This window comes from Prinia subflava, chromosome 1, assembly GCF_021018805.1.
Source record: "Prinia subflava isolate CZ2003 ecotype Zambia chromosome 1, Cam_Psub_1.2, whole genome shotgun sequence".
Taxonomy (NCBI): Eukaryota; Metazoa; Chordata; class Aves; order Passeriformes; family Cisticolidae; genus Prinia; species Prinia subflava.
This window is the reverse complement of record NC_086247.1, coordinates 40,370,113-40,397,452: the sequence shown is the minus strand read 5'-3', so window position 1 is coordinate 40,397,452 and position 27,340 is coordinate 40,370,113. Positions and strand designations below refer to the sequence as shown.

At 47.9% G+C, this 27,340-nt stretch overlaps 1 long non-coding RNA gene across 1 annotated transcript in view; it reads left to right on the top strand.

Moving 5' to 3' along the window:
• Nucleotides 1–523: 523 nt before the first annotated feature.
• Nucleotides 524–27,340, top strand: part of LOC134562225 (uncharacterized) — a 48,028-nt gene continuing 21,211 nt past the window's right edge. Inside the window, exons 1-2 of the long non-coding RNA XR_010083102.1 lie at nt 524–929; nt 14,019–14,110. This is a non-coding gene — a long non-coding RNA (uncharacterized LOC134562225). The remainder of the gene's footprint in view (nt 930–14,018; nt 14,111–27,340) is intronic.

Here is a 27,340-nt window from a genome sequence, read left to right as displayed (position 1 = left end):
CAAAGCAAGATCACCCAGTTTGAGTTTTCCACAAATTTAAGAAAAACAAGGACAGAAGACAGTTATGAGAGGTGAATTTATAGCTACTTTGGCCAGGTGATTTATACCAGATAGGGAATTAGGTATTTGCACTGATTAACTATAACAAAAATTACAGTTTTAAGTACTGATGGAGACTGAACTGTCAAAGGAGGTCAGAGTGAAAAAAGAACTCTGACAGTGATGAGCTGGTGGTGGTAGCAGGTCAATAAAAGGACTGGAAAAGATTTAATGAACGAATGGAAATACAAGTGCTAGGTGACAAAAACGTTTATTAAAAGGTACTTTTGTTGGTGGAGGGTTAAAAATATAATTTCTGTATAAGTTAACCATGGGGTTAAGTTGAGGTATGTGTGGGGGGAAGGTAGAGAACGTACAACTAGAACTTGACGTATCTCAGCTTTGGAACAAGCGTCAGCTTCTGCAACCAGCTCCATGCCATTGTAATGACCGAATCAAGTGTGACTGCAACTCAGGGGATAATTGAGAAGCATTGTTTTAACCAAATCAAGTGTGGATCAGGGTAGAAGCGTAGGTATGATTTAAGATAGTAACTAAGGAATAGGATAATCAGTATCTAGGGGTGGAGGTTAGTTAACATGTGTATAATTTAAAATATAAAAATCACAAATCGACTCTGTATTCCTCGGGCACAAGATTTGGGCACTGTATGCCCCTGTGTCCCGCGCGCTTGAATAAAGAACCGCATATGATCACCTTCGTGTGGTTATATGTTTTCCTACGCTAACATTTTTGGCGACCCAGGACGGGACCTTGTGGGCGCAGCCAGGACCCCGCGACCCGATCATGCTCCAGCCGGCACCAGGTGATTTCTTGGGGAGCCCATCGGATCCATGACCCTCGCCACTCACAACGACCCCTTGTGAGAGGTAAAGTTCTTTATTCTCTGGTCTGGGGGCCTGCCATTAAGACGCAGCGAAAGCTACGCTTAGTTGGGCAAAAGGAATTCCTGGTGGTATTGCCTAGGCAGCCGTCCGTCAGACATCGCGAAAGCGTTGCAGGTTCGGCATCTGTGGTTTTTATGTATCTGTAATATGGAGAAACTAAAAGAGTTAAAAGAGGTTTTAGGCAGCAATAATGCCTCTATACCAAGTTCTTCTCCTTTAGGTTGTTTGTTGGCACATTAGAAAAAAGAGAACTTCGGTCAAAAATTACGAAAAGATAAGTTGATTAAATATTGTAATGTTCACTGGCCAAAATATGCTTTGCCTGAAAATCAGAGGTGGCCGAAAAACGGGTCTTTTGATGTGAAAGTTATTATGCAACTTAAATCGCTTTGTACACAAGATAGAAAAGCAGAACAAATACCATATATTGACTTATTTCTGTGCTTACTTGAGAAACCGGTTTTGTAGCTTGACAAAATGAAAGCAATAAAGTTGAAAATAATAAGTGTCTGGCTTGCGTCCAAAATAAGCATTGTATAGAACATGCAGTTTTAAGTGAAATTTTAGGAGAAAAAAGAGATGAATTAGATGTAAATTTATCAATAGCCCCTATAGCCCCTGCCCCCACCACAGCCCCCTCAACACCAAATTCTACCCCACTCACCCTGACCCTACCTGACTCTCTTACACCCCCCTCGCTCGCGCCAGCACAATATGTTTCACCCCCACCTTTGTCTACTGAAGGTAATTATCCTCCTCTGCCTGTGCCTGCCCCTCCTCCGCCTGCTCAAGTGCCTGCCCCTCCTCCGCCTGCTCAAGTGCCTGCCCCTCCTCCGCCTGCTCAAGTGCCTGCCCCTTCTTCACATACACCTGCTCAAAGCTATCCTGCTCCCCCGCCCACACCTGCTGAAAGATTTATCCCCCCTCCAACACCGGCTCAAGGGTACCCTCTGCTCCCACCTACACCTCCTTCACCAGCTCCTGTCCCGTCTGCCCCCCTGTATCCCTCCCTGCCAGATTCACCTGTCCAAGATGTGATTGTGAGGCAAAAGCAAAGGAGAAATGTAAAGAAGACAGATAGAATGAAAAGTAGTGACAGTGAAGTAGATAAGCTAGATGCCCCAGTAGCTCACCGAACAGGAGGAAAATTAGCCCCGGAGTGGCCTCAGACAGGAAAGAGTATATTAAAATCAGGCAAACAAAAGAGAACAATTATTACACCACTAAAGCAAGGAGTGAGAACTAATAGACCCGTCTTTGTAAAGGTACCCTTTTCACCTGCTGATTTAGTTATATAGAAACAATCAGCTGGAACGTATAGAGAAAACCCAGATAAAGTAGCTCGTGTAGTTAAGATGATAATGAAAACTCAGAACCCTGACTGAGAAGATATTCATGTGATATTAGACACTCTGATAGATGAGACAGAGAAAAATATGGTTCTTCAAGCAGCGAGAAAAAGAGCTAGAGAAGATATAAGGAATGGTTTGGTGACAGGGACACTAGATTATAATTTTCCCACTGCAGACCCAGAGTAGGATGCTAATGACCCCTCTAGAGTGGATATGTTAAGGCTAAAGAGATATCAGGAGTAGATTTCAGTTAGTGTTCAACAAGCAATACCTAAGAGTATGAACTAGTCTAAGTTGTATAAAATTCGACAAGAAAAGAAAAAATCTCCCACTGCCTTTCTAGAAAGACTTAAGGAAGCAGCTAGAAGATATACTGATCTTCAAGTAGACAGTGAGCAAAGAAGAACTCAGCTTGCCTTTATTTTTCTGAGTCAGGCACAAGAAGATATTAAGAAAAAGCTACAGAAACTAGAAAGTGAAGAGTTAAAAAACTTAGATAAACTCCTAGAGGTTGCCTAGAAAGTTTATAATAACAGGGACAGAGAAATTGTCAAGAAACAGGGGCAAAGCCTTTTGGCAGTTTTACAGAGACAGGGGCGAAAACGTAGTAGAAGTAGTCGTGGCGTTAATAAGAGTAGCTTTAACAGAAGTTCTAGTCATAGTAGACTAAGTCTAAATCAGTGTGCGTATTGTCAGATAGAGGGACACTAGAAAAAAGAGTGTCCAAACCGGTTTAGCCAGAATAGTCAGCCTCAGTTAGACAGTATGTTTAATCAAAGTAGTGAGCATCAGCTGGATGGTGTAGCCAGAGTCATGGTTTTACATGAGAGAGAGCCAAGATCAAAAGAGCCCATAGTAACTTTGCATTTAGAAAGAAAAAACGTAGATTTTCTCATTGACACGGAGGCCACACATTCTGTACTAAATTATCTTGAAGGGCAAATCGGGAACAAGTCAGCAGCAGTCATTGGAACCACAGGGAAAGAAGAAGTACGGCCATTCTTACAACCCCTAGAATTGAGCTTTAAAGATAAGATCTTGACCCATGAATTCTTATACATGCCAGACTGCCCAACTCCGCTCTTAAGGCGTGATCTACTAGCAGCACTAGAGGCAGTAATTACTTTTGAGAATAGTGAACTCGTAATGAAAATTCCAGAGTCTAAGACAAGAAAGATTTTGATGATAAAAAAAACCCCAATTTCTAATATTCCTAAAGAAATAGAAGATGCAGTAATTCCCTCTGTCTGGGAAACAGATGTACCTAGAAAATCCAAATTGGCACAACTGGTACATGTAGAGTTAAAAGAAAGAGCAAAGGCTGTACGAATCAAACAATACCCTATAAAACCAGAAGCTTGACAGAGAATAGCAAAGACCATTGATAAATTTTTAAAATATCGAATTCTAGAAGAATGTAAATCAGAACACAACACCCCAATCTTCCCAGTGAAGAAACCCAGTGGTGAGTATAGACTTGTACAGGATTTAAGAGGTATAAATGAAATAACAAAAGACATTCATCCAGTAGTTGCCAATCCCTATACCTTGTTAGCATCCGTAAAAGAGATATATAAATGGTTTACTGTAATTGACTTAAAAGATGCTTTCTTCTGTATACCCCTTGACCAAGAAAGTAAGAAACTATTTACCTTTGAGTAAGAACATCCAGAAAGTAGAAGAAAAACTCAGCTCACCTAGACTCGATTACCGATGAGGTACAAGGAGTCCCCCACTTTGTTTAAAAGTCAACTGGCAAAAGAACTAGAAATCTAGACCAGAGAAAAGCAAGTACCAAGAGACCAATATCTATTACTCCAATATGTAGATGACATTTTGATTGCAACAGAAGAAGAAATAACCTGCATAAAAGTAACCATTGAGATCTTAAATTCATTGAGAATGAGAAAGTATAAAGTATCCAGAGAAAAAGCACAAATTGCCCAACAGACTGTGATTTACCTAAGATGTGAAATCTCACAAGGGCAGAGAAAACTAGGTACTAATCGTATTCAAGCTATCTGTGCTATTCCAGAGCCCCAGAATCTACACGAGGTGCAGATCTTCCTCGGAATGACAGAGTGGTGTCGCCTGTAGATCATAGACTATGGACTAATTGCAAAACCCTTGTACGAAGCTCAGAAGACGCAGCCGTTCACCTAGGGCAAACCACAAAATGAAGCCTTCCAGAAGTTAAAGGAAGCACTGACAACTGCTCCTGCTTTAGGGTTACCTGATCTGTCTAAAGACTTTCAGCTGTACGTGCATGAAAGGCAGCGACTGGCACTGGGAGTCCTGACCCAACGACTGGGAAGCTAGAAAAGGCCGGTGGGTTACTTTTCCAAACAACTCGACAACGTAAGTGCCGGATGGCCTTCATGTCTGCGGGCAGTGGCAGCTACCGTGCTGCTGATACAGGAAGCCAGGAAGCTCACGATGGGAAGACACATAGATGTCTATGTGCCACACATGGTAACTACAGCCCTAGAACAAAAGGGGGGCCATTGGCTCTCTCCAAGCCGGATGATGAAATTTCAAGTAACCCTAACTGAGCAGGATGACGTTGCACTAAAAACAACTAACCTCTTAAATCCAGCTCTATTTCTAGGTGCCACAGCTGAAGAAAGTCCATTAGAGCATGACTGTCTAGAAGTCATCGAGCACACTTATTCAGCAAAAACAGATCTGAAAGATGTCCCCCTAGAGCAACCAGAGTGGGAAGTCTTTACAGATGAAAGCAGCTTCATAGAGAACAGAGCCAGATACGCGAGATATGCAGTAACTACAATTAATATAGTAATAGAGGCAAAATCACTACCACCTAACACGTCTGCACAAAGGGCAGAACTAATCGCATTAACCAGAGCTCTCGAGCTGAGTGAAGAGAAAACAGTAAATATCTAGACTGACTCCAAATATGCCTTCAGAGTAGTGCATGTACACAGAGCTTTATAAAAAGAAAGAAGACTGCTGTCCTCCCAAAGGACAAATATTAAACATCAAGATGCAGTCCTACAATTGATAGATGCAGTACAAAAACCTGAACAAGTAGCAATCATGCACTGCAAGGCACATTAATAAGGCAACTCCAAAATTTGTGAAAGAAATCGAAGAGCAGATTGGTACCTCTCGCCCATCAGGTAGCGCGAGAGGTACAAAAAAACAATGGCGTTGATACCATCAAAACTTAATATCTCTCAATTTAATTTGCCTCCTAAGCCAAAATATACAATCAAAAATAACAGACTAGCACAACTGCTGAAGGCACAGAAGAACGCAGAAGGGTGGTATGTAACCGCACAAGGGCAAATAGTAGTACCTCCTTTAGTAATGAGAGAAATTTTACAAGTAAAACATAATGAGTGTCACTGGGGTGCAGAAGCGTTAGTAAAGTAAAGACAATACCTAATCTCAGTACGGTATGCAAACAATGACCAAGTCAGTAATGTCTAAATGTGAAATCTGCCTGAAAAACAATCCAGTAGCTAGATGACAAGCACAGTTAAGCAGAATTCAGATAAGAATAGAACCAGGAAACTATTGGCAAGTAGATTTTGCAGAACTGCCAAAAACTCGGGGATACAAATACCTGTTAGTAGGGGTTGACACGTTTTCTAGATAGCCAGAAGCCCTTCCCTGTCGCATAAACCAAACAAAGGAAACAGTTAAGTGGTTATTACAAGAGATCATTCCCAGGTTTGGGGTGCCCCTAGGAATATCATCAGACAGAAGCCCACACTTCATAGCCACGGTAGTACAAAGAGTAAGCAAGTTATTGAGAATATCTTGAGACCTCCACACACCATAGAGACCCCAGTCAAATGAGCAAGTAGAGAGAATGAACCAGACACTGAAAAGGCAGATCAGTAAAATATGCCAAGAAGCCAAACTACAGTGTCCACAGGCTTTGCCGATCGCATTGCTGAAAGTTCGGATAAAGCCTAAGAGTAGGATGTCAGTTAGTCCTTATGAAATATTATATAAGAAACCATATGAATCTCCTAACCCAAATCCAAATGTTCATGTCACAGGGAAACAAGATGTGTATAATTATGTTCTGTCCCTCGGGAAAACTCTAGCTCGGCTTCGAAGTGTTCTCGTGTAGAACAGACCACTGGCCCTGGAAAATCCAGTCCACAACATCAAACCAAGAATGAAGTATACATCAAAACCTGGAACAAAAAACCACTAAAAGAGAAGTAGACTAGTCCCCATCAGGTACTGCTAACCACCTTTACAGCAGTCAAAGTAGCTAGAGTAGAACCCTAGATACACTACACGCGTATAAAAAAAGTCCCTCGTGGAGTCCAATCGTGGGCTGTAGAAACTTTTAGACCAACAAAGCTGAAGCTGAAACATCTGTAACTGTTCAAATAGTATTAGTAGCTGTGCTCATGTTCTTCTTGGGAGTAATGTTAATTTCATAGATACTAATGTCACCAGTAGAGATTGCTGTTACTTTAAGATATAGAATACAGAAAAGTCAACTAACAACTCTTCATTCTAGAATGAAGAGAGAAGTACAAGCAAAACCACAAGTAATAGAAATTTCTAATAAAATTCGGGCTGAAAATGTAATAATTAGATTAGTCAGAGACTTTGCCAAAATGCACAATACCAGCAGAATAACAGCCTGTCTGCCAATACCAAAGGCAGCAAGAGACCCAGTAAGCTAGAGAATAATAACGTCAAAATTACCTGAAATAAGAAGAAACAAAACAATTAACTGTAAACAAGTACCAGAGTCAAGAGTAGTAGTCAGAGAGTACTAAAAGATAACAGAGAATTCCTATATGCAACCCATGAGAAATTCAGAGTGCATTCTTAGTAATGGCAAATTAGGACAAATCATAGAGTAGTGAGTTAAAGACCAAGACCTTGCAAAATGGCAATGTTAGTTTCTACACTATCAAAAGATCAAAGACAACGCTACAGAGAGTGTTGTAGTGTAGAAATGTGAAGAAAAAGATTAGAAAAGACTGAAACCTTGAGACAGTGCATGGTCTATGAGCATCCTCCAGAAATTCCAATATATAGAAAGCACACCCTTGTGCATTAAATAGAAAAGCTCTGAAAATGAGACAGATCCCATAGTGACAAGTACTAGTACTAGCAGTCAGAAAAAAGCAAATAAAGTAAGTTAGTAGGTATGTAATAAAATTTATGATTGCAGCTCTGATAATCTAGAAATAAAACAGTAGTCACCATTAGCAGTAGCCTTACGAATTGGCTGTGCCTGCAAGAAAATTAAACACAAACAAGGCAAAATAGATTCCAAGATTATAGTAAGATGTAACAAGAGTACAATTCGAAGTCCAAGACCGTTTGTATAGCAATGAGTGATGACACCTAGACAACACACTTGCCTATCGACAGGAAGGTAAGAAAAATCACCCTAGGCCTTCCCACTTTATATCCAATTTAGAAGAAATCCCCATTTAACAGGAGCAGTGAACCCTTGCAAATAAAAGCAAAACAAGATGTCTCAAAAAACAAGAACACAGATGACACTTAGAAGGAACCCTCTAGTAGAGTAAAGATTGGGTGAGCCCTAGAATCCTTGTTTGGTCCCATTGCAAATTACTGAAATAGAGAAATGTATAGACTCACAAGTCAGGTAGACAGATTAACAAAAATCACACAAGAAAGATTTAAGAAACTCAATGTGCCACTACCAAAATGACCCTGCAAAATTGTTTAGCTTTAGATATATTACTTTTGAAAGAACACAGAGTGTGTAGATATTTAAAAAGACAAATTGACCATTGCTGCATCCACATCCCAAATGTAACTGCAGATGTAGAACATGACATAAGTCAGTTAAAACAAATAAAGCATGAAGCACAAAAAGAACAAAAAGATTTAGCTACCAGGTAGTTAAGTAAAATCTTTGAAAGATTAAGATAAAATGTGAGTTCATAGATAAAGTCTATCCTTGAAAATCTGATAATTTTACTAATTATATTTTTAGTAATTTAGTTAGTTTACAAAATTCTAAAAAGAGAGATACAGAAAAAAGCATCTTAGAACAAGACCATAATGAAAGCATTAGCACGGAATCCAGCACCTTCGATCTGCAACAACATCCCGAACAAAGCCTATGACAACAGAAGATTTGAAGATGAATATCCAGTATAAACTCTGAAGCCTAATAGACTGTATTAAGTGAAAGCATTTACACTTAGTATATTAGAGTGAAAATACTTTCAAAGGAAGGAATGTTGGTGGAGGGTTAAAAATATAATTTCTGTATAAGTTAACCACGGGGTTAAGTTGAGGTATGTGTGGGGGGAAGGTAGAGAACGTACAACTAGAACTTGACGTATCTCAGCTTTGGAACAAGCGTCAGCTTCTGCAACCAGCTCCATGCCATTGTAATGACCAAATCAAGTGTGACTGCAACTCAGGGGATAATTGAGAAGCATTGTTTTAACCAAATCAAGTGTGGATCAGGGTAGAAGCGTAGGTATGATTTAAGATAGTAACTAAGGAATAGGATAATCAGTATCTAGGGGTGGAGGTTAGTTAACATGTGTATAATTTAAAATATAAAAATCACAAATCGACTCTGTATTCCTCGGGCACAAGATTTGGGCACTGTATGCCCCTGTGTCCCGCGCACTTGAATAAAGAACCGCATATGATCACCTTCGTGTAGTTATATGTTTTCCTATGCTAACACTTTCAGTATGCAGGAGAAATCATTCTCAATTGAAAACAGAGGGTAAATTGAGGAAACAGGACAGGTCCAATCTCATTGGTCATCTACTTAGAAACAAAGTTACTAAGTAGTGAACATAGGAAATGACGAAGGAAAAAAAGACAGCCAGTAACAAACATTAAAGATTTGTAAAGTCTGGTATTCTAATAAGTTTTAAAATAGTTTCAAGTTTCTGTCATATAATTTCAAAAACCAAGAGAGTAAAAAGAGATTACGTAAAATCACGGTGACAGATGAAGATGTCAACACAGATGATATAATGCCTTAACATCACTAAATGAACAGCAAGTCTTGATTAAATGAAAACTTTGCAACAGATGGTGCCTTTATCATTGCAGACGATCCACAGTGTCGCTATATTACAACTTACAATTTTTATTGATCAGTGGAAAATTTAGTAGTCTATTTCTACAAAGGTTATTTTTCTTTCCAGGTGATATCTCTAAATTTCTATTATCTTTCGCAATATTTATAACTGCTGCCTCACAGAGAAACCTTTATTTTCAGTTTGCAGGATTAATTGGAAGAGCAAGAGACCTTTACTTGACTGCCTTAGATTATGAGCTGAATACAAAAATTTGGAGTGAAAAACTCATATAAGATAACAAGGTATCATGATACCATATCCATAAAGACATGGATATTTATTTCCTGGGCTCCTTTATGCTGGAAGCACAAGTTTCCTCTACAGATCCAGCCATTATGCCTTGGAAGTCTAATCCTTGTTGGAACTCCTTTAGGGAGGTATTCACAAGGACAAGCTTGATTTAACGTAATTTTTTTGTTAGTCTTCACTCTGGTGAGCAGAAAGCGAAAGTCATTCAGAACCTAGTTCAAAAGACATACCAAGCTGTACAAGTTCAGAGATGTTTGACCTAGTTGAGGTGTCAGCCAAATGTGTTCTGAAAAAAGGATGTAAGATTTGGTCTCACTGCCGGCTTTCTCTGGTTCAGTGCTATAAAATCTTGGAATAGCTCACAAGGTTAGTTTGACCTTCTGTTCCTAGGCATCCAAGGAAAACACAAATAACACACTATTCTACCTAGCTTACTGAAGTTAAAGAGGAACTAAAGAACAAGTGTGAAACCTACTATATGTTTTATTCAATTTTCTGTGCCACAGAAGCAGTTATATGCAAAGCTGTGTGAGATTTTTAATTTGCATGTTTTAAATGCACTGTTTCAGGAATGTAGCTTAGTTCCTTGAAAATAAATTATGGGGTTTTGGATTTCCACATTTTTTAATTATTCTTACTGATTTATAGATGCTTGGAGATGATCTCATTTTTCAGCTCACACCTCTAAATTTCATACTCTCTAGCTGATCATGCCACTTTCCAAACTGAGAGGTCCATCCATTCAGAAAAGGAAAGAAACAGCAAGTAAACCTGTTTATCAACAATTATTTTTGCTCATGCACTAATACGAAGAGCCATGAAAGCAGGCCTCCAAAAACTTTAACAAAAGCCTGTTCATCCCAGTTTTGCAAGGTAGTGTGTTGTTCAAAATTATAGATGAAAGAGGTAGGAATTCTGACCTACCATCCCATGCATGAGACTTCCCAAAAAATGACAGCTGTAGGCTGTTCCATGTGGTTGTAACCTGGGCTATTTGAAAAAGCGGTGTACCATTAATTGCACAGGAGTCCTCTCCTAGTGCTGTACATCACTTTACCAAGTACTCACTTCTAGGAAGGAATACAAAACAAACAAACAGAAGTTATGAAGACCTTAATTCTTATCTGATATTGTTCAAATATGAGTTACCACATCACAAAGAAACCATCAATCCTGAATAAATATTTGCTTGAGCAAATAATTTTGCAATTTTTTTCCAATATCTTTTTTTCCAATATTTTCCAAGAACTTTAGCACATAAGAATTTCAAGAATACATACCCAAGAGTTACAGTATAGTTTGTATCTTAAATGTATCATCTATGACAAGTCTGAAAAGAGCATGCAACTGAAAGAGGCTAAAATCAGGTCTCACTAACTCTTCTGCCGTTCATTCATTTATCAGTGAGGTTACTACCTCATTCGGTTCTCATCAGACTCCACAGCAAACATCATAGCATTGACTTACTTGGATACTTTAATTTTGCCAGAAGGGAAAGAAAAAATTGTTAGTAAATTTTACCTTTTCAATTGATAAAAAAGGAAATGCCAGTACATGAACTGCACTGATTAGCACTAACTACTTATATTTTATGAAGCCCTGCCATACTCTTGCTGAAGTTTACTAATTATAATGTTACCTTTTAAAGTAATCATATAAGTTTGGGGTTATTTACTCTGGTTCTAATTATTAATGACATTAACAAGAGCTTTTTAAAGAAATTTTAGGCCAAGTTCAAGAAAGCATAACAAATTAATGGATCGAAGGTTATACCTACTCTGGACATTAATGGAACCGTTGTGTCTGAAAGGCAGACAGAAGACTTCTGTACTGAACCTGAAAAAGTTTTTTAACTTCTTCATGGACCAGGATGATCAGTAATGGTTTTTATCAAGTAATAATATAATAATAGCTACAGAGATCTGCTCTGGCTCCATGTGGAAGTTTCTGTCAGCTTCAAATCCAGGTGCTGAACCCTTGATAGGAGTTTATGTGGCTTATGGGGAAGAGCAGGGAGAGGTGTAGCCCCTCTCACATCAGTTAGCTCAGCTGACTCCTGCTAGGACAATACTGTCCAGCCCTGGGGCTGAAGAGAGAGCTGTGAGTGGGAACACAGAGGTAGGAATTGCACTCTGGGTCACTAGCTGGAAGGTCTGTCCAGGCTGACAGACAGGGACAGGTGAGCAGGCTCTGCAGAGGAAGTGAAGACTGAGTTTAAGACGTGAACATTAGTTCCATGTTTTAGAAGGGAAACTGATGTATCAAAACAATAAAGGGTGAGTTGAAGAATTAGGTTCATTGCAGGGAAGAAAATAATTTTCTGGAATAATAATGAATGAAACACAAGGAGAAAATTGAAATGAGATGGCAAAGTGTGGAGTAAGAGTAGAGTAAATAATTAGAGTATCTGCAGCGATTTTCTGATAGAATATATTGCTGATGCTTGCTTATTACTAAAATTAATCACTATACTTCCTTCTAGTAATTACTGTAATGGTAATTTGGTTGGGAACCTTTGACAACTGAGAATATGCATAATGTTATACTACATAAATACACACTTTCCAAAAGCCCCCCCCCCAATGAAAAAATAGAGTAGAATTTAGTAATTCTATTATCTGGTTAATATTGCAACTTAGTAACTGCTGCATGTTATTTTTGATAAAGTTTCAAATGGAAGAACATTCAAAGTTTATCTGAAAAAATTTTTTAAATCTTGAAAGCTGTCATATTTGCTTATCAAAGGATAAAATCAAAAGCAATTTTCAGCTATTGTTCATTTATGTATTATCCATGCATGCACTCAAATGTGAGCTTTTGAAATACATTTGCTTTGAACAAGAAATGACTGCAAAAATGTGGGGGTTTTTTTCTGTAAGGTTTTACACTACCTACAATCTGGATTCTCTGTTCCTTAGCCACTTACACCTTCTTTAACAGGATGTGCTGCTCCTACACATTATCCGCCAAATAATTTGGCATATTTCTAGTCACAGGGAGACCCAAAATCTGCTAGTTAATTTTTGTGGAGTTGGCACCTATGCATTTTTGCCTGTAAAATATGATTGCTTCCTTCCTTCACTTATTTATTTCCTGACTTTAATGGTTTTGGTTAAAACATGAGTGCCAGTGCCAGAGAAGTAATTGCTTGAAATTAAAACTCCGTGATTCAAAAAAAATCAAGAGGGCATATATTTTATATAATTAAAAACAAATCCTTCCTTAGCTTGAAATACATGTATATGTATCCAGATAATTTACAAAATAATTTGTATTTTTACAAAATAAATGCAATATGCCGATGAGATTATTGTATAAAAAACATTTGTACCAACTAAAATAAAACCTATGTCTCACAGAAAACAGATGAACAAAGTTTGCCTCCTTTCAGTACTGTGAATTCATAGTCGCAGTGTGGCAGAACACTGCAAAGTTCCTGAAGACTGATACTCACAGGATGAGACACAGACATGAGTAAAATAGGTGCTACCTGGGTAGAGGGGAATTTACCTCTCCAGGCACCAAGAAGATGATACTAGGGATGGTTCTATTGTCCAGCTCCTGCCTATGAATGTGGAGGAGAAGGAAGAGTAGAATCCAACTGGTCAGATAATATGAGACAGATTCTGCTCCTTTCTCAACAATGGTACGCCCAGCACAAGTCCTTTGCCCCTCTACCTCTGTAGCTGCAACCTGGAAGAGCTTGTGGGGCCAACTGAGTAAGAGTAAATGTCAGGGGCAGTAGTTGAAAATGAAGTCCACAGTCAGAGAAAGTGAGAGAGCTTGTAGAGCTTTGGGCAAGAAAAATGATAAATTCTCTCAACTGAATTTGCCTGAGTATAAATGGAATTTTGTCCTTTTTTAAATTCATTCAGTGCTTGATGAAGTCAAGAACAGCTTTTAATTTATTGCTAATAAGTAAACAATAGAATCACTTAGTACTTATTCAAGGATCATCTCATTTTCCAAAGTGAAAATATCCATGGTACAAAAATTACAGTTGGCAGATAAAAGGAGCAATATTTGTCTTAAAAAAATTATGTTTACAACATGCCAGAATTATTAAATAACTCTTCTGTCTATATTGGCCATTTCTTACAAGTTTCACAGTGTTCTGATATTAGAGTATTTTGAATAAAAAATGCCAGTGTAAATCTTTTCATCTCTTAAACAAAAATTAGTTAATAGGAAATTCTGCTATCTGACTTAGGCAATCTCAGAGATGTACCTCTGAGATATAGGTCACTTATTCATTTGAGTTACAAGAAGCAAGCCTCAATTTGGTAGCGAAATGTACATATTCCCTGATACATAGGAGTATTTTAGGCATGTTTTCCATTATTCAACATATATCCCATTATATACGCATCTTTTTTAAACAGGATGAAGAACTCAGACGTCAATTCATGTGATGCCTGCACGCAAAGCGGAAATCTAGTATACTAACAGAAAAACTACCTCTTGCTCTCAAAAGGTACTAAAACAACAACAGAACGGGGGGAAAAGGCACTGTAAAACCCCACTACCATCTACCGATACAAAGGTGTATATTGGATAGAGGAGCAGGGTAGAACAGAAGGGTAGAGAAGAAAGGTAGAGAAGAATAGAAGGCAGGTAAAAATTGGAGGAGAAGGGTAGTGGAGAAGAAAAGGCGGGCGAAAGGAAGAGGAGAAGGGTAGAGGAGAAGGGAAGGCAGGCAAAGGGAAGAGGAGAAGGGTAGAGGAGAAGGGAAGGCGGGAGAAGGGTAGAGGAGAAGGGTAGAGGAGAAGGGAAGGCGGGAGAAGGGTAGAGGAGAAGGGTAGAGGAGAAGGGTAGAGGAGAAGGGAAGGCGGGAGAAGGGTAGAGGAGAAGGGTAGAGGAGAAGGGAAGGCAGGCAAAGGGAAGAGGAGAAGGGTAGAGGAGAAGGGAAGGCGGGAGAAGGGTAGAGGAGAAAAGAAGGCGGACAAAAGGAAGAGGAGAAGGGTAGAGGAGAAGGGAAGGCAGGAGAAGGGTAGAGGAGAAGGGTAGAGGAGAAGGGAAGGCGGGAGAAGGGTAGAGGAGAAGGGTAGAGGAGAAGGGAAGGCGGGAGAAGGGTAGAGGAGAAGGGTAGAGGAGAAGGGAAGGCGGGAGAAGGGTAGAGGAGAAGGGTAGAGGAGAAGGGAAGGCGGGAGAAGGGTAGAGGAGAAGGGAAGGCGGGAGAAGGGTAGAGGAGAAGGGAAGGCGGGAGAAGGGTAGAGGAGAAGGGTAGAGGAGAAGGGAAGGCGGGAGAAGGGTAGAGGAGAAGGGTAGAGGAGAAGGGTAGAGGAGAAGGGAAGGCAGGAGAAGGGTAGAGGAGAAGGGTAGAGGAGAAGGGAAGGCAGGCAAAGGGAAGAGGAGAAGGGTAGAGGAGAAGGGAAGGCGGGAGAAGGGTAGAGGAGAAGGGTAGAGGAGAAGGGAAGGCGGGAGAAGGGTAGAGGAGAAGGGTAGAGGAGAAGGGAAGGCGGGAGAAGGGTAGAGGAGAAGGGTAGAGGAGAAGGGAAGGCGGGAGAAGGGTAGAGGAGAAGGGTAGAGGAGAAGGGAAGGCGGGAGAAGGGAAGGCGGGAGAAGGGTAGAGGAGAAGGGAAGGCGGGAGAAGGGTAGAGGAGAAGGGTAGAGGAGAAGGGAAGGCGGGAGAAGGGTAGAGGAGAAGGGTAGAGGAGAAGGGAAGGCGGGAGAAGGGTAGAGGAGAAGGGTAGAGGAGAAGGGGAGAGGAGAAGGGAAGGCGGGAGAAGGGTAGAGGAGAAGGGAAGGCGGGAGAAGGGTAGAGGAGAAGGGAAGGCGGGAGAAGGGTAGAGGAGAAGGGAAGGCGGGAGAAGGGTAGAGGAGAAGGGAAGGCGGGAGAAGGGTAGAGGAGAAGGGAAGGCGGGAGAAGGGAAGGCGGGAGAAGGGTAGAGGAGAAGGGAAGGCGGGAGAAGGGTAGAGGAGAAGGGAAGGCGGGAGAAGGGTAGAGGAGAAGGGAAGGCGGGAGAAGGGTAGAGGAGAAGGGAAGGCGGGAGAAGGGTAGAGGAGAAGGGAAGGCGGGAGAAGGGTAGAGGAGAAGGGAAGGCGGGAGAAGGGTAGAGGAGAAGGGAAGCCGGGAGAAGGGTAGAGGAGAAGGGAACGCGGGAGAAGGGTAGAGGAGAAGGGAAGGCGGGAGAAGGGTAGAGGAGAAGGGAAGGCGGGAGAAGGGTAGAGGAGAAGGGAAGGCGGGAGAAGGGTAGAGGAGAAGGGAAGGCGGGAGAAGGGTAGAGGAGAAGGGTAGAGAAGAAGGGTAGAGGAGAAGGGTAGAGGAGAAGGATAGAGGAGAAGGGTAGAGGAGAAGGGTAGAGGAGAAGGGTAGAGGAGAAGGGAAGGCGGGAGAAGGGTAGAGGAGAAGGGTAGAGGAGAAGGGAAGGCGGGAGAAGGGTAGAGGAGAAGGGTAGAGGAGAAGGGAAGGCGGGAGAAGGGTAGAGGAGAAGGGTAGAGGAGAAGGGAAGGCGGGGAGAAGGGTAGAGGAGAAGGGTAGAGGAGAAGGGAAGGCGGGAGAAGGGTAGAGGAGAAGGGTAGAGGAGAAGGGAAGGCGGGAGAAGGGTAGAGGAGAAGGGAAGGCGGGAGAAGGGTAGAGGAGAAGGGAAGGCGGGAGAAGGGTAGAGGAGAAGGGGAAGGCGGGAGAAGGGTAGAGGAGAAGGGAAGGCGGGAGAAGGGTAGAGGAGAAGGGTAGAGGAGAAGGGAAGGCAGGCAAAGGGAAGAGGAGAAGGGTAGAGGAGAAGGGAAGGCGGGAGAAGGGTAGAGGAGAAAAGAAGGCGGACAAAAGGAAGAGGAGAAGGGTAGAGGAGAAGGGAAGGCAGGAGAAGGGTAGAGGAGAAGGGTAGAGGAGAAGGGAAGGCGGGAGAAGGGTAGAGGAGAAGGGTAGAGGAGAAGGGAAGGCGGGAGAAGGGTAGAGGAGAAGGGTAGAGGAGAAGGGAAGGCGGGAGAAGGGTAGAGGAGAAGGGTAGAGGAGAAGGGAAGGCGGGAGAAGGGTAGAGGAGAAGGGAAGGCGGGAGAAGGGTAGAGGAGAAGGGAAGGCGGGAGAAGGGTAGAGGAGAAGGGTAGAGGAGAAGGGAAGGCGGGAGAAGGGTAGAGGAGAAGGGTAGAGGAGAAGGGTAGAGGAGAAGGGAAGGCAGGAGAAGGGTAGAGGAGAAGGGTAGAGGAGAAGGGAAGGCAGGCAAAGGGAAGAGGAGAAGGGTAGAGGAGAAGGGAAGGCGGGAGAAGGGTAGAGGAGAAAAGAAGGCGGACAAAAGGAAGAGGAGAAGGGTAGAGGAGAAGGGAAGGCAGGAGAAGGGTAGAGGAGAAGGGTAGAGGAGAAGGGAAGGCGGGAGAAGGGTAGAGGAGAAGGGTAGAGGAGAAGGGAAGGCGGGAGAAGGGTAGAGGAGAAGGGTAGAGGAGAAGGGAAGGCAGGCAAAGGGAAGAGGAGAAGGGTAGAGGAGAAGGGAAGGCGGGAGAAGGGTAGAGGAGAAGGGTAGAGGAGAAGGGAAGGCGGGAGAAGGGTAGAGGAGAAGGGTAGAGGAGAAGGGAAGGCGGGAGAAGGGTAGAGGAGAAGGGTAGAGGAGAAGGGAAGGCGGGAGAAGGGTAGAGGAGAAGGGAAGGCGGGAGAAGGGAAGGCGGGAGAAGGGTAGAGGAGAAGGGAAGGCGGGAGAAGGGTAGAGGAGAAGGGTAGAGGAGAAGGGAAGGCGGGAGAAGGGTAGAGGAGAAGGGTAGAGGAGAAGGGAAGGCGGGAGAAGGGTAGAGGAGAAAAGTAGAGGAGAAGGGGAGAGGAGAAGGGAAGGCGGGAGAAGGGTAGAGGAGAAGGGAAGGCGGGAGAAGGGTAGAGGAGAAGGGAAGGCGGGAGAAGGGTAGAGGAGAAGGGAAGGCGGGAGAAGGGTAGAGGAGAAGGGAAGGCGGGAGAAGGGTAGAGGAGAAGGGAAGGCGGGAGAAGGGAAGGCGGGAGAAGGGTAGAGGAGAAGGGAAGGCGGGAGAAGGGTAGAGGAGAAGGGAAGGCGGGAGAAGGGTAGAGGAGAAGGGAAGGCGGGAGAAGGGTAGAGGAGAAGGGAAGGCGGGAGAAGGGTAGAGGAGAAGGGAAGGCGGGAGAAGGGTAGAGGAGAAGGGAAGGCGGGAGAAGGGTAGAGGAGAAGGGAAGGCGGGAGAAGGGTAGAGGAGAAGGGAAGGCGGGAGAAGGGTAGAGGAGAAGGGTAGAGGAGAAGGGTAGAGGAGAAGGGTAGAGGAGAAGGATAGAGGAGAAGGGTAGAGGAGAAGGGTAGAGGAGAAGGGTAGAAGAGAAGGGAAGGCGGGAGAAGGGTAGAGGAGAAGGGTAGAGGAGAAGGGAAGGCGGGAGAAGGGTAGAGGAGAAGGGTAGAGGAGAAGGGAAGGCGGGAGAAGGGTAGAGGAGAAGGGTAGAGGAGAAGGGAAGGCGGGAGAAGGGTAGAGGAGAAGGGTAGAGGAGAAGGGAAGGCGGGAGAAGGGTAGAGGAGAAGGGTAGAGGAGAAGGGAAGGCGGGAGAAGGGTAGAGGAGAAGGGAAGGCGGGAGAAGGGTAGAGGAGAAGGGAAGGCGGGAGAAGGGTAGAGGAGAAGGGAAGGCGGGAGAAGGGTAGAGGAGAAGGGAAGGCGGGAGAAGGGTAGAGGAGAAGGGTAGAGGAGAAGGGAAGGCGGGAGAAGGGTAGAGGAGAAGGGAAGGCGGGAGAAGGGTAGAGGAGAAGGGTAGGCGGGAGAAGGGTAGAGGAGAAGGGTAGGCGGGAGAAGGTAGAGGAGAAGGGAAGGCGGGAGAAGGGTAGAGGAGAAGGGAAGGCGGGAGAAGGGTAGAGGAGAAGGGTAGAGGAGAAGGGTAGAGGAGAAGGGTAGAGGAGAAGGGTAGAGGAGAAGGGTAGAGGAGAAGGGTAGAGGAGAAAGGTAGAGGAGAAGGGTAGAGGAGAAGGGTAGAGGAGAAGGGTAGAGGAGAAGGGAAGGCGGGAGAAGGGTAGAGGAGAAGGGTAGAGGAGAAGGGAAGGCGGGAGAAGGGTAGAGGAGAAGGGTAGAGGAGAAGGGAAGGCGGGAGAAGGGTAGAAGAGAAGGGTAGAGGAGAAGGGAAGGCGGGAGAAGGGTAGAGGAGAAGGGTAGAGGAGAAGGGAAGGCAGGAGAAGGGTAGAGGAGAAGGGTAGAGGAGAAGGGTAGAGGAGAAGGGAAGGCGGGAGAAGGGTAGAGGAGAAGGGTAGAGGAGAAGGGAAGGCGGGAGAAGGGTAGAGGAGAAGGGTAGAGGAGAGGGAAGGCGGGAGAAGGGTAGAGGAGAAGGGTAGAGGAGAAGGGAAGGCGGGAGAAGGGTAGAGGAGAAGGGTAGAGGAGAAGGGAAGGCGGGAGAAGGGTAGAGGAGAAGGGTAGGCGGGAGAAGGGTAGAGGAGAAGGGTAGGCGGGAGAAGGGTAGAGGAGAAGGGCGGGAGAAGGGTAGAGGAGAAGGGAAGGCGGGAGAAGGGTAGAGGAGAAGGGTAGAGGAGAAGGGTAGAGGAGAAGGGTAGAGGAGAAGGGTAGAGGAGAAAGGTAGAGGAGAAGGGTAGAGGAGAAGGGTAGAGGAGAAGGGTAGAGGAGAAGGGAAGGTGGGAGAAGGGTAGAGGAGAAGGGTAGAGGAGAAGGGAAGGCGGGAGAAGGGTAGAGGAGAAGGGTAGAGGAGAAGGGAAGGCGGGAGAAGGGTAGAGGAGAAGGGTAGAGGAGAAGGGAAGGCGGGAGAAGGGTAGAGGAGAAGGGTAGAGGAGAAGGGAAGGCGGGAGAAGGGTAGAGGAGAAGGGTAGAGGAGAAGGGTAGAGGAGAAGGGAAGGCGGGAGAAGGGTAGAGGAGAAGGGTAGAGGAGAAGGGAAGGCGGGAGAAGGGTAGAGGAGAAGGGTAGAGGAGAAGGGAAGGCGGGAGAAGGGTAGAGGAGAAGGGTAGAGGAGAAGGAAGGCGGGAGAAGGGTAGAGGAGAAGGGTAGAGGAGAATGGAAGGCGGGAGAAGGGTAGAGCAGAAGGGTAGAGGTGAAGGGAAGGCGGGAGAAGGGTAGAGGAGAAGGGTAGAGGAGAAGGGAAGGCGGGAGAAGGGTAGAGGAGAAGGGAAGGCGGGAGAAGGGTAGAGGAGAAGGGAAGGCGGGAGAAGGGTAGAGGAGAAGGGTAGAGGAGAAGGGAAGGCGGGAGAAGGGTAGAGGAGAAGGGTAGAGGAGAAGGGAAGGCGGGAGAAGGGTAGAGGAGAAGGGCAGAGGAGAAGGGAAGGCGGGAGAAGGGTAGAGGAGAAGGGTAGAGGAGAAGGGAAGGCGGGAGAAGGGTAGAGGAGAAGGGTAGAGGAGAAGGGAAGGCGGGAGAAGGGTAGAGGAGAAGGGTAGAGGAGAAGGGAAGGCGGGAGAAGGGTAGAGGAGAAGGGTAGAGGAGAAGGGAAGGCGGGAGAAGGGTAGAGGAGAAGGGTAGAGGAGAAGGGAAGGCGAGAGAAGGGTAGAGGAGAAGGGTAGAGGAGAAGGGAAGGCGGGAGAAGGGTAGAGGAGAAGGGTAGAGGAGAAGGGAAGGCGGGAGAAGGGTAGAGGAGAATAGTAGAGGAGAAGGGACCGCGGGAGAAGGGTAGAGGAGAAGGGTAGAGGAGAAGGGTAGAGGAGAAGGGAAGGCGGGAGAAGGGTAGAGGAGAAGGGTAGAGGAGAAGGGAAGGCGGGAGAAGGGTAGAGGAGAAGGGTAGAGGAGAAGGGAAGGCGGGAGAAGGGTAGAGGAGAAGGGTAGAGGAGAAGGGTAGAGGAGAAGGGTAGAGGAGAAGGGTAGAGGAGAAGGGTAGAGGAGAAGGGTAGAGGAGAAGGGAAGGCGGGAGAAGGGTAGAGGAGAAGGGTAGAGGAGAAGGGTAGAGGAGAAGGGAAGGCGGGAGAAGGGTAGAGGAGAAGGGTAGAGGAGAAGGGAAGGCGGGAGAAGGGTAGAGGAGAAGGGTAGAGGAGAAGGGAAGGCGGGAGAAGGGTAGAGGAGAAGGGTAGAGGAGAAGGGAAGGCGGGAGAAGGGTAGAGGAGAAGGGTAGAGGAGAAGGGAAGGCGGGAGAAGGGTAGAGGAGAAGGGTAGAGGAGAAGGGATGGCGGGAGAAGGGTAGAGGAGAAGGGAAGGCGGGAGAAGGGTAGAGGAGAAGGGTAGAGGAGAAGGGAAGGCGGGGAGAAGGGTAGAGGAGAAGGGTAGAGGAGAAGGGTAGAGGAGAAGGGAAGGCGGGAGAAGGGTAGAGGAGAAGGGTAGAGGAGAAGGGAAGGCGGGAGAAGGGTAGAGGAGAAGGGTAGAGGAGAAGGGAAGGCGGGAGAAGGGTAGAGGAGAAGGGTAGAGGAGAAGGGAAGGCGGGAGAAGGGTAGAGGAGAAGGGTAGAGGAGAAGGGTAGAGGAGAAGGGAAGGCGGGAGAAGGGAAGGCGGGAGAAGGGTAGAGGAGAAGGGAAGGCGGGAGAAGGGTAGAGGAGAAGGGTAGAGGAGAAGGGAAGGCGGGAGAAGGGTAGAGGAGAAGGGTAGAGGAGAAGGGAAGGCGAGAGAAGGGTAGAGGAGAAGGGTAGAGGAGAAGGGAAGGCGGGAGAAGGGTAGAGGAGAAGGGTAGAGGAGAAGGGAAGGCGGGAGAAGGGTAGAGGAGAATAGTAGAGGAGAAGGGAAGGCGGGAGAAGGGTAGAGGAGAAGGGTAGAGGAGAAGGGTAGAGGAGAAGGGAAGGCGGGAGAAGGGTAGAGGAGAAGGGTAGAGGAGAAGGGAAGGCGGGAGAAGGGTAGAGGAGAAGGGTAGAGGAGAAGGGAAGGCGGGAGAAGGGTAGAGGAGAAGGGTAGAGGAGAAGGGTAGAGGAGAAGGGTAGAGGAGAAGGGTAGAGGAGAAGGGTAGAGGAGAAGGGTAGAGGAGAAGGGTAGAGGAGAAGGGAAGGCGGGAGAAGGGTAGAGGAGAAGGGTAGAGGAGAAGGGTAGGAGAAGGGAAGGCGGGAGAAGGGTAGAGGAGAAGGGTAGAGAGAAGGGAAGGAAGGGAGAAGGGTAGAGGAGAAGGGTAGAGGAGAAGGGAAGGCGGGAGAAGGGTAGAGGAGAAGGGTAGAGGAGAAGGGAAGGCGGGAGAAGGGTAGAGGAGAAGGGTAGAGGAGAAGGGAAGGCGGGAGAAGGGTAGAGGAGAAGGGTAGAGGAGAAGGGTAGAGGAGAAGGGAAGGCGGGAGAAGGGTAGAGGAGAATGGTAGAGGAGAAGGGTAGAGGAGAAGGGAAGGCGGGAGAAGGGTAGAGGAGAAGGGTAGAGGAGAAGGGAAGGCGGGAGAAGGGTAGAGGAGAAGGGTAGAGGAGAAGGGAAGGCGGGAGAAGGGTAGAGGAGAAGGGTAGAGGAGAAGGGAAGGCGGGAGAAGGGTAGAGGAGAAGGGTAGAGGAGAAGGGAAGGCGGGAGAAGGGTAGAGGAGAAGGGTAGAGGAGAAGGGAAGGCGGGAGAAGGGTAGAGGAGAAGGGTAGAGGAGAAGGGAAGGCGGGAGAAGGGTAGAGGAGAAGGGTAGAGGAGAAGGGAAGGCGGGAGAAGGGTAGAGGAGAAGGGAAGGCGGGAGAAGGGTAGAGGAGAAGGGTAGAGGAGAAGGGAAGGCGGGAGAAGGGTAGAGGAGAAGGGTAGAGGAGAAGGGAAGGCGGGAGAAGGGTAGAGGAGAAGGGTAGAGGAGAAGGGAAGGCGGGAGAAGGGTAGAGGAGAAGGGTAGAAGAGAAGGGAAGGCGGGAGAAGGGTAGAGGAGAAGGGTATAGGAGAAGGGAAGGCGGGAGAAGGGTAGAGGAGAAGGGTAGAGGAGAAGGGAAGGCGGGAGAAGGGTAGAGGAGAAGGGTAGAGGAGAAGGGAAGGCGGGAGAAGGGTAGAGGAGAAGGGTAGAGGAGAAGGGAAGGCGGGAGAAGGGTAGAGGAGAAGGGTAGAGGAGAAGGGAAGGCGGGAGAAGGGTAGAGGAGAAGGGTAGAGGAGAAGGGTAGAGGAGAAGGGAAGGCGGGAGAAGGGTAGAGGAGAAGGGTAGAGGAGAAGGGAAGGCGGGAGAAGGGTAGAGGAGAAGGGTAGAGGAGAAGGGAAGGCGGGAGAAGGGTAGAGGAGAAGGGTAGAGGAGAAGGGAAGGCGGGAGAAGGGTAGAGGAGAAGGGTAGAGGAGAAGGGAAGGCGGGAGAAGGGTAGAAGAGAAGGGTAGAGGAGAAGGGAAGGCGGGAGAAGGGTAGAGGAGAAGGGTAGAGGAGAAGGGAAGGCGGGAGAAGGGTAGAGGAGAAGGGTAGAGGAGAAGGGAAGGCGGGAGAAGGGTAGAGGAGAAGGGTATAGGAGAAGGGAAGGCGGGAGAAGGGTAGAGGAGAAGGGTAGAGGAGAAGGGAAGGCGGGAGAAGGGTAGAGGAGAAGGGTAGAGAAGAAGGGAAGGCGGGAGAAGGGTAGAGGAGAAGGGTAGAGGAGAAGGGAAGGCGGGAGAAGGGTAGAGGAGAAGGGTAGAGGAGAAGGGAAGGCGGGAGAAGGGTAGAGGAGAAGGGTAGAGGAGAAGGGTAGAGGAGAAGGGAAGGCGGGAGAAGGGTAGAGGAGAAGGGTAGAGGAGAAGGGAAGGCGGGAGAAGGGTAGAGGAGAAGGGTAGAGGAGAAGGGAAGGCGGGAGAAGGGTAGAGGAGAAGGGTAGAGGAGAAGGGAAGGCGGGAGAAGGGTAGAGGAGAAGGGAAGGCGGGAGAAGGGTAGAGGAGAAGGGTAGAGGAGAAGGGAAGGCGGGAGAAGGGTAGAGGAGAAGGGTAGAGGAGAAGGGAAGGCGGGAGAAGGGTAGAGGAGAAGGGTAGAGGAGAAGGGAAGGCGGGAGAAGGGTAGAGGAGAAGGGTAGAGGAGAAGGGAAGGCGGGAGAAGGGTAGAGGAGAAGGGTAGAGGAGAAGGGTAGAGGAGAAGGGAAGGCGGGAGAAGGGTAGAGGAGAACGGTAGAGGAGAAGGGAAGGCGGGAGAAGGGAAGGCGGGAGAAGGGTAGAGGAGAAGGGTAGAGGAGAAGGGTAGAGGAGAAGGGTAGAGGAGAAGGGTAGAGGAGAAGGGTAGAGGAGAAGGGTAGAGGAGAAGGGTAGAGGAGAAGGGTAGAGGAGAAGGGTAAAGGAGAAGGGAAGGCGGGAGAACGGTAGAGGAGAAGGGTAGAGGAGAAGGGAAGGCGGGAGAAGGGTAGAGGAGAAGGGAAGGCGGGAGAAGGGAAGGCGGGAGAAGGGTAGAGGAGAAGGGTAGAGAGAAGGGTAGAGGAGAAGGGTAGAGGAGAAGGGAAGGCGGGAGAAGGGTAGAGGAGAAGGGAAGGCGGGAGAAGGGTAGAGGAGAAGGGAAGGCGGGAGAAGGGTAGAGGAGAAGGGAAGGCGGGAGAAGGGTAGAGGAGAAGGGAAGGCGGGAGAAGGGTAGAGGAGAAGGGAAGGCGGGAGAAGGGTAGAGGAGAAGGGAAGGCGGGAGAAGGGTAGAGGAGAAGGGAAGGCGGGAGAAGGGTAGAGGAGAAGGGAAGGCGGGAGAAGGGAAGGCGGGAGAAAGGAAGGCGGGAGAAGGGTAGAGGAGAAGGGAAGGCGGGAGAAGGGTAGAGGAGAAGGGAAGGCGGGAGAAGGGAAGGCGGGAGAAGGGTAGAGGAGAAGGGAAGGCGGGAGAAGGGTAGAGGAGAAGGGAAGGCGGTAGAAGGGTAGAGGAGAAGGGAAGGCGGGAGAAGGGTAGAGGAGAAGGGAAGGCGGGAGAAGGGTAGAGGAGAAGGGAAGGCGGGAGAAGGGTAGAGGAGAAGGGAAGGCGGGAGAAGGGTAGAGGAGAAGGGAAGGCGGGAGAAGGGTAGAGGAGAAGGGAAGGCGGGAGAAGGGTAGAGGAGAAGGGAAGGCGGGGAGAAGGGTAGAGGAGAAGGGAAGGTGGGAGAAGGGTAGAGGAGAAGGGAAGGCGGGAGAAGGGTAGAGGAGAAGGGAAGGCGGGAGAAGGGTAGAGGAGAAGGGTAGAGGAGAAGGGAAGGCGGGAGAAGGGTAGAGGAGAAGGGAAGGCGGGAGAAGGGTAGAGGAGAAGGGTAGGCGGGAGAAGGGTAGAGGAGAAGGGTAGGCGGGAGAAGGGTAGAGGAGAAGGGAAGGCGGGAGAAGGGTAGAGGAGAAGGGAAGGCGGGAGAAGGGTAGAGGAGAAGGGTAGAGGAGAAGGGTAGAGGAGAAGGGTAGAGGAGAAGGGTAGAGGAGAAGGGTAGAGGAGAAGGGTAGAGGAGAAGGGTAGAGGAGAAGGGTAGAGGAGAAGGGTAGAGGAGAAGGGAAGGCGGGAGAAGGGTAGAGGAGAAGGGTAGAGGAGAAGGGTAGAGGAGAAGGGTAGAGGAGAAGGGTAGAGGAGAAGGGTAGAGGAGAAGGGAAGGCGGGAGAAGGGTAGAGGAGAAGGGTAGAGGAGAAGGGAAGGCGGGAGAAGGGTAGAGGAGAAGGGTAGAGGAGAAGGGAAGGCGGGAGAAGGGTAGAGGAGAAGGGTAGAGGAGAAGGGAAGGCAGGAGAAGGGTAGAGGAGAAGGGTAGAGGAGAAGGGAAGGCGGGAGAAGGGTAGAGGAGAAGGGTAGAGGAGAAGGGAAGGCGGGAGAAGGGTAGAGGAGAAGGGAAGGCGGGAGAAGGGTAGAGGAGAAGGGTAGAGGAGAAGGGAAGGCGGGAGAAGGGTAGAGGAGAAGGGTAGAGGAGAAGGGAAGGCGGGAGAAGGGTAGAGGAGAAGGGTAGAGGAGAAGGGAAGGCGGGAGAAGGGTAGAGGAGAAGGGTAGAGGAGAAGGGAAGGCGGGAGAAGGGTAGAGGAGAAGGGTAGAGGAGAAGGGAAGGCGGGAGAAGGGTAGAGGAGAAGGGTAGAGGAGAAGGGAAGGCGGGAGAAGGGTAGAGGAGAAGGGTAGAGGAGAAGGGAAGGCGGGAGAAGGGTAGAGGAGAATGGTAGAGGAGAAGGGAAGGCGGGAGAAGGGTAGAGGAGAAGGGAAGGCGGGAGAAGGGAAGGCGGGAGAAGGCTAGAGGAGAAGGGTACAGGAGAAGGGTAGAGGAGAAGGGAAGGCGGGAGAAGGGTAGAGGAGAAGGGTAGAGGAGAAGGGAAGGCGGGAGAAGGGTAGAGGAGAAGGGGAGAGGAGAAGGGAAGGCGGGAGAAGGGTAGAGGAGAAGGGTAGAGGAGAAGGGAAGGCGGGAGAAGGGTAGAGGAGAAGGGTAGAGGAGAAGGGAAGGCGGGAGAAGGGTAGAGGAGAAGGGTAGAGGAGAAGGGTAGAGGAGAAGGGAAGGCGGGAGAAGGGTAGAGGAGAAGGGTAGAGGAGAAGGGTAGAGGAGAAGGGTAGAGGAGAAGGGTAGAGGAGAAGGGTAGAGGAGAAGGGTAGAGGAGAAGGGTAGAGGAGAAGGGTAGAGGAGAAGGGAAGGCGGGAGAAGGGTAGAGGAGAAGGGTAGAGGAGAAGGGAAGGCGGGAGAAGGGTAGAGGAGAAGGTAGAGGAGAAGGGAAGGCGGGAGAAGGGTAGAGGAGAAGGGTAGAGGAGAAGGGAAGGCGGGAGAAGGGTAGAGGAGAAGGGTAGAGGAGAAGGGAAGGCGGGAGAAGGGTAGAGGAGAAGGGTAGAGGAGAAGGGAAGGCGGGAGAAGGGTAGAGGAGAAGGGTAGAGGAGAAGGGAAGGCGGGAGAAGGGTAGAGGAGAAGGGTAGAGGAGAAGGGTAGAGGAGAAGGGAAGGCGGGAGAAGGGTAGAGGAGAAGGGTAGAGGAGAAGGGAAGGCGGGAGAAGGGTAGAGGAGAAGGGTAGAGGAGAAGGGAAGGCGGGAGAAGGGTAGAGGAGAAGGGTAGAGGAGAAGGGAAGGCGGGAGAAGGGTAGAGGAGAAGGGTAGAGGAGAAGGGAAGGCGGGAGAAGGGAAGGCGGGAGAAGGGTAGAGGAGAAGGGAAGGCGGGAGAAGGGTAGAGGAGAAGGGTAGAGGAGAAGGGAAGGCGGAGAAGGGTAGAGGAGAAGGGTAGAGGAGAAGGGAAGGCGGGAGAAGGGTAGAGGAGAAGGGTAGAGGAGAAGGGAAGGCGGGAAAAGGGTAGAGGAGAAGGGTAGAGGAGAAGGGAAGGCGGGAGAAGGGTAGAGGAGAAGGGTAGAGGAGAAGGGTAGAGGAGAAGGGAAGGCGGGAGAAGGGTAGAGGAGAAGGGTAGAGGAGAAGGGAAGGCGGGAGAAGGGTAGAGGAGAAGGGTAGAGGAGAAGGGAAGGCGGGAGAAGGGTAGAGGAGAAGGGTAGAGGAGAAGGGTAGAGGAGAAGGGTAGAGGAGAAGGGTAGAGGAGAAGGGTAGAGGAGAAGGGTAGAGGAGAAGGTAGAGGAGAAGGGTAGAGGAGAAGGGTAGAGGAGAAGGGAAGGCGGGAGAAGGGTAGAGGAGAAGGGTAGAGGAGAAGGGAAGGCGGGAGAAGGGTAGAGGAGAAGGGTAGAGGAGAAGGGAAGGCGGGAGAAGGGTAGAGGAGAAGGGTAGAGGAGAAGGAAGGCGGGAGAAGGGTAGAGGAGAAGGGAAGGCGGGAGAAGGGTAGAGGAGAAGGGAAGGCGGGAGAAGGGTAGAGGAGAAGGGAAGGCGGGAGAAGGGTAGAGGAGAAGGGAAGGCGGGAGAAGCGTAGAGGAGAAGGGTAGAGGAGAAGGGAAGGCGGGAGAAGGGTAGAGGAGAAGGGAAGGCGGGAGAAGGGTAGAGGAGAAGGGTAGCAGGAGAAGGGTAGAGGAGAAGGGTAGGCGGGAGAAGGGTAGAGGAGAAGGGAAGGCGGGAGAAGGGTAGAGGAGAAGGGAAGGCGGGAGAAGGGTAGAGGATAAGGGTAGAGGAGAAGGGTAGAGGAGAAGGGTAGAGGAGAAGGGTAGAGGAGAAGGGTAGAGGAGAAGGGTAGAGGAGAAGGGTAGAGGAGAAGGG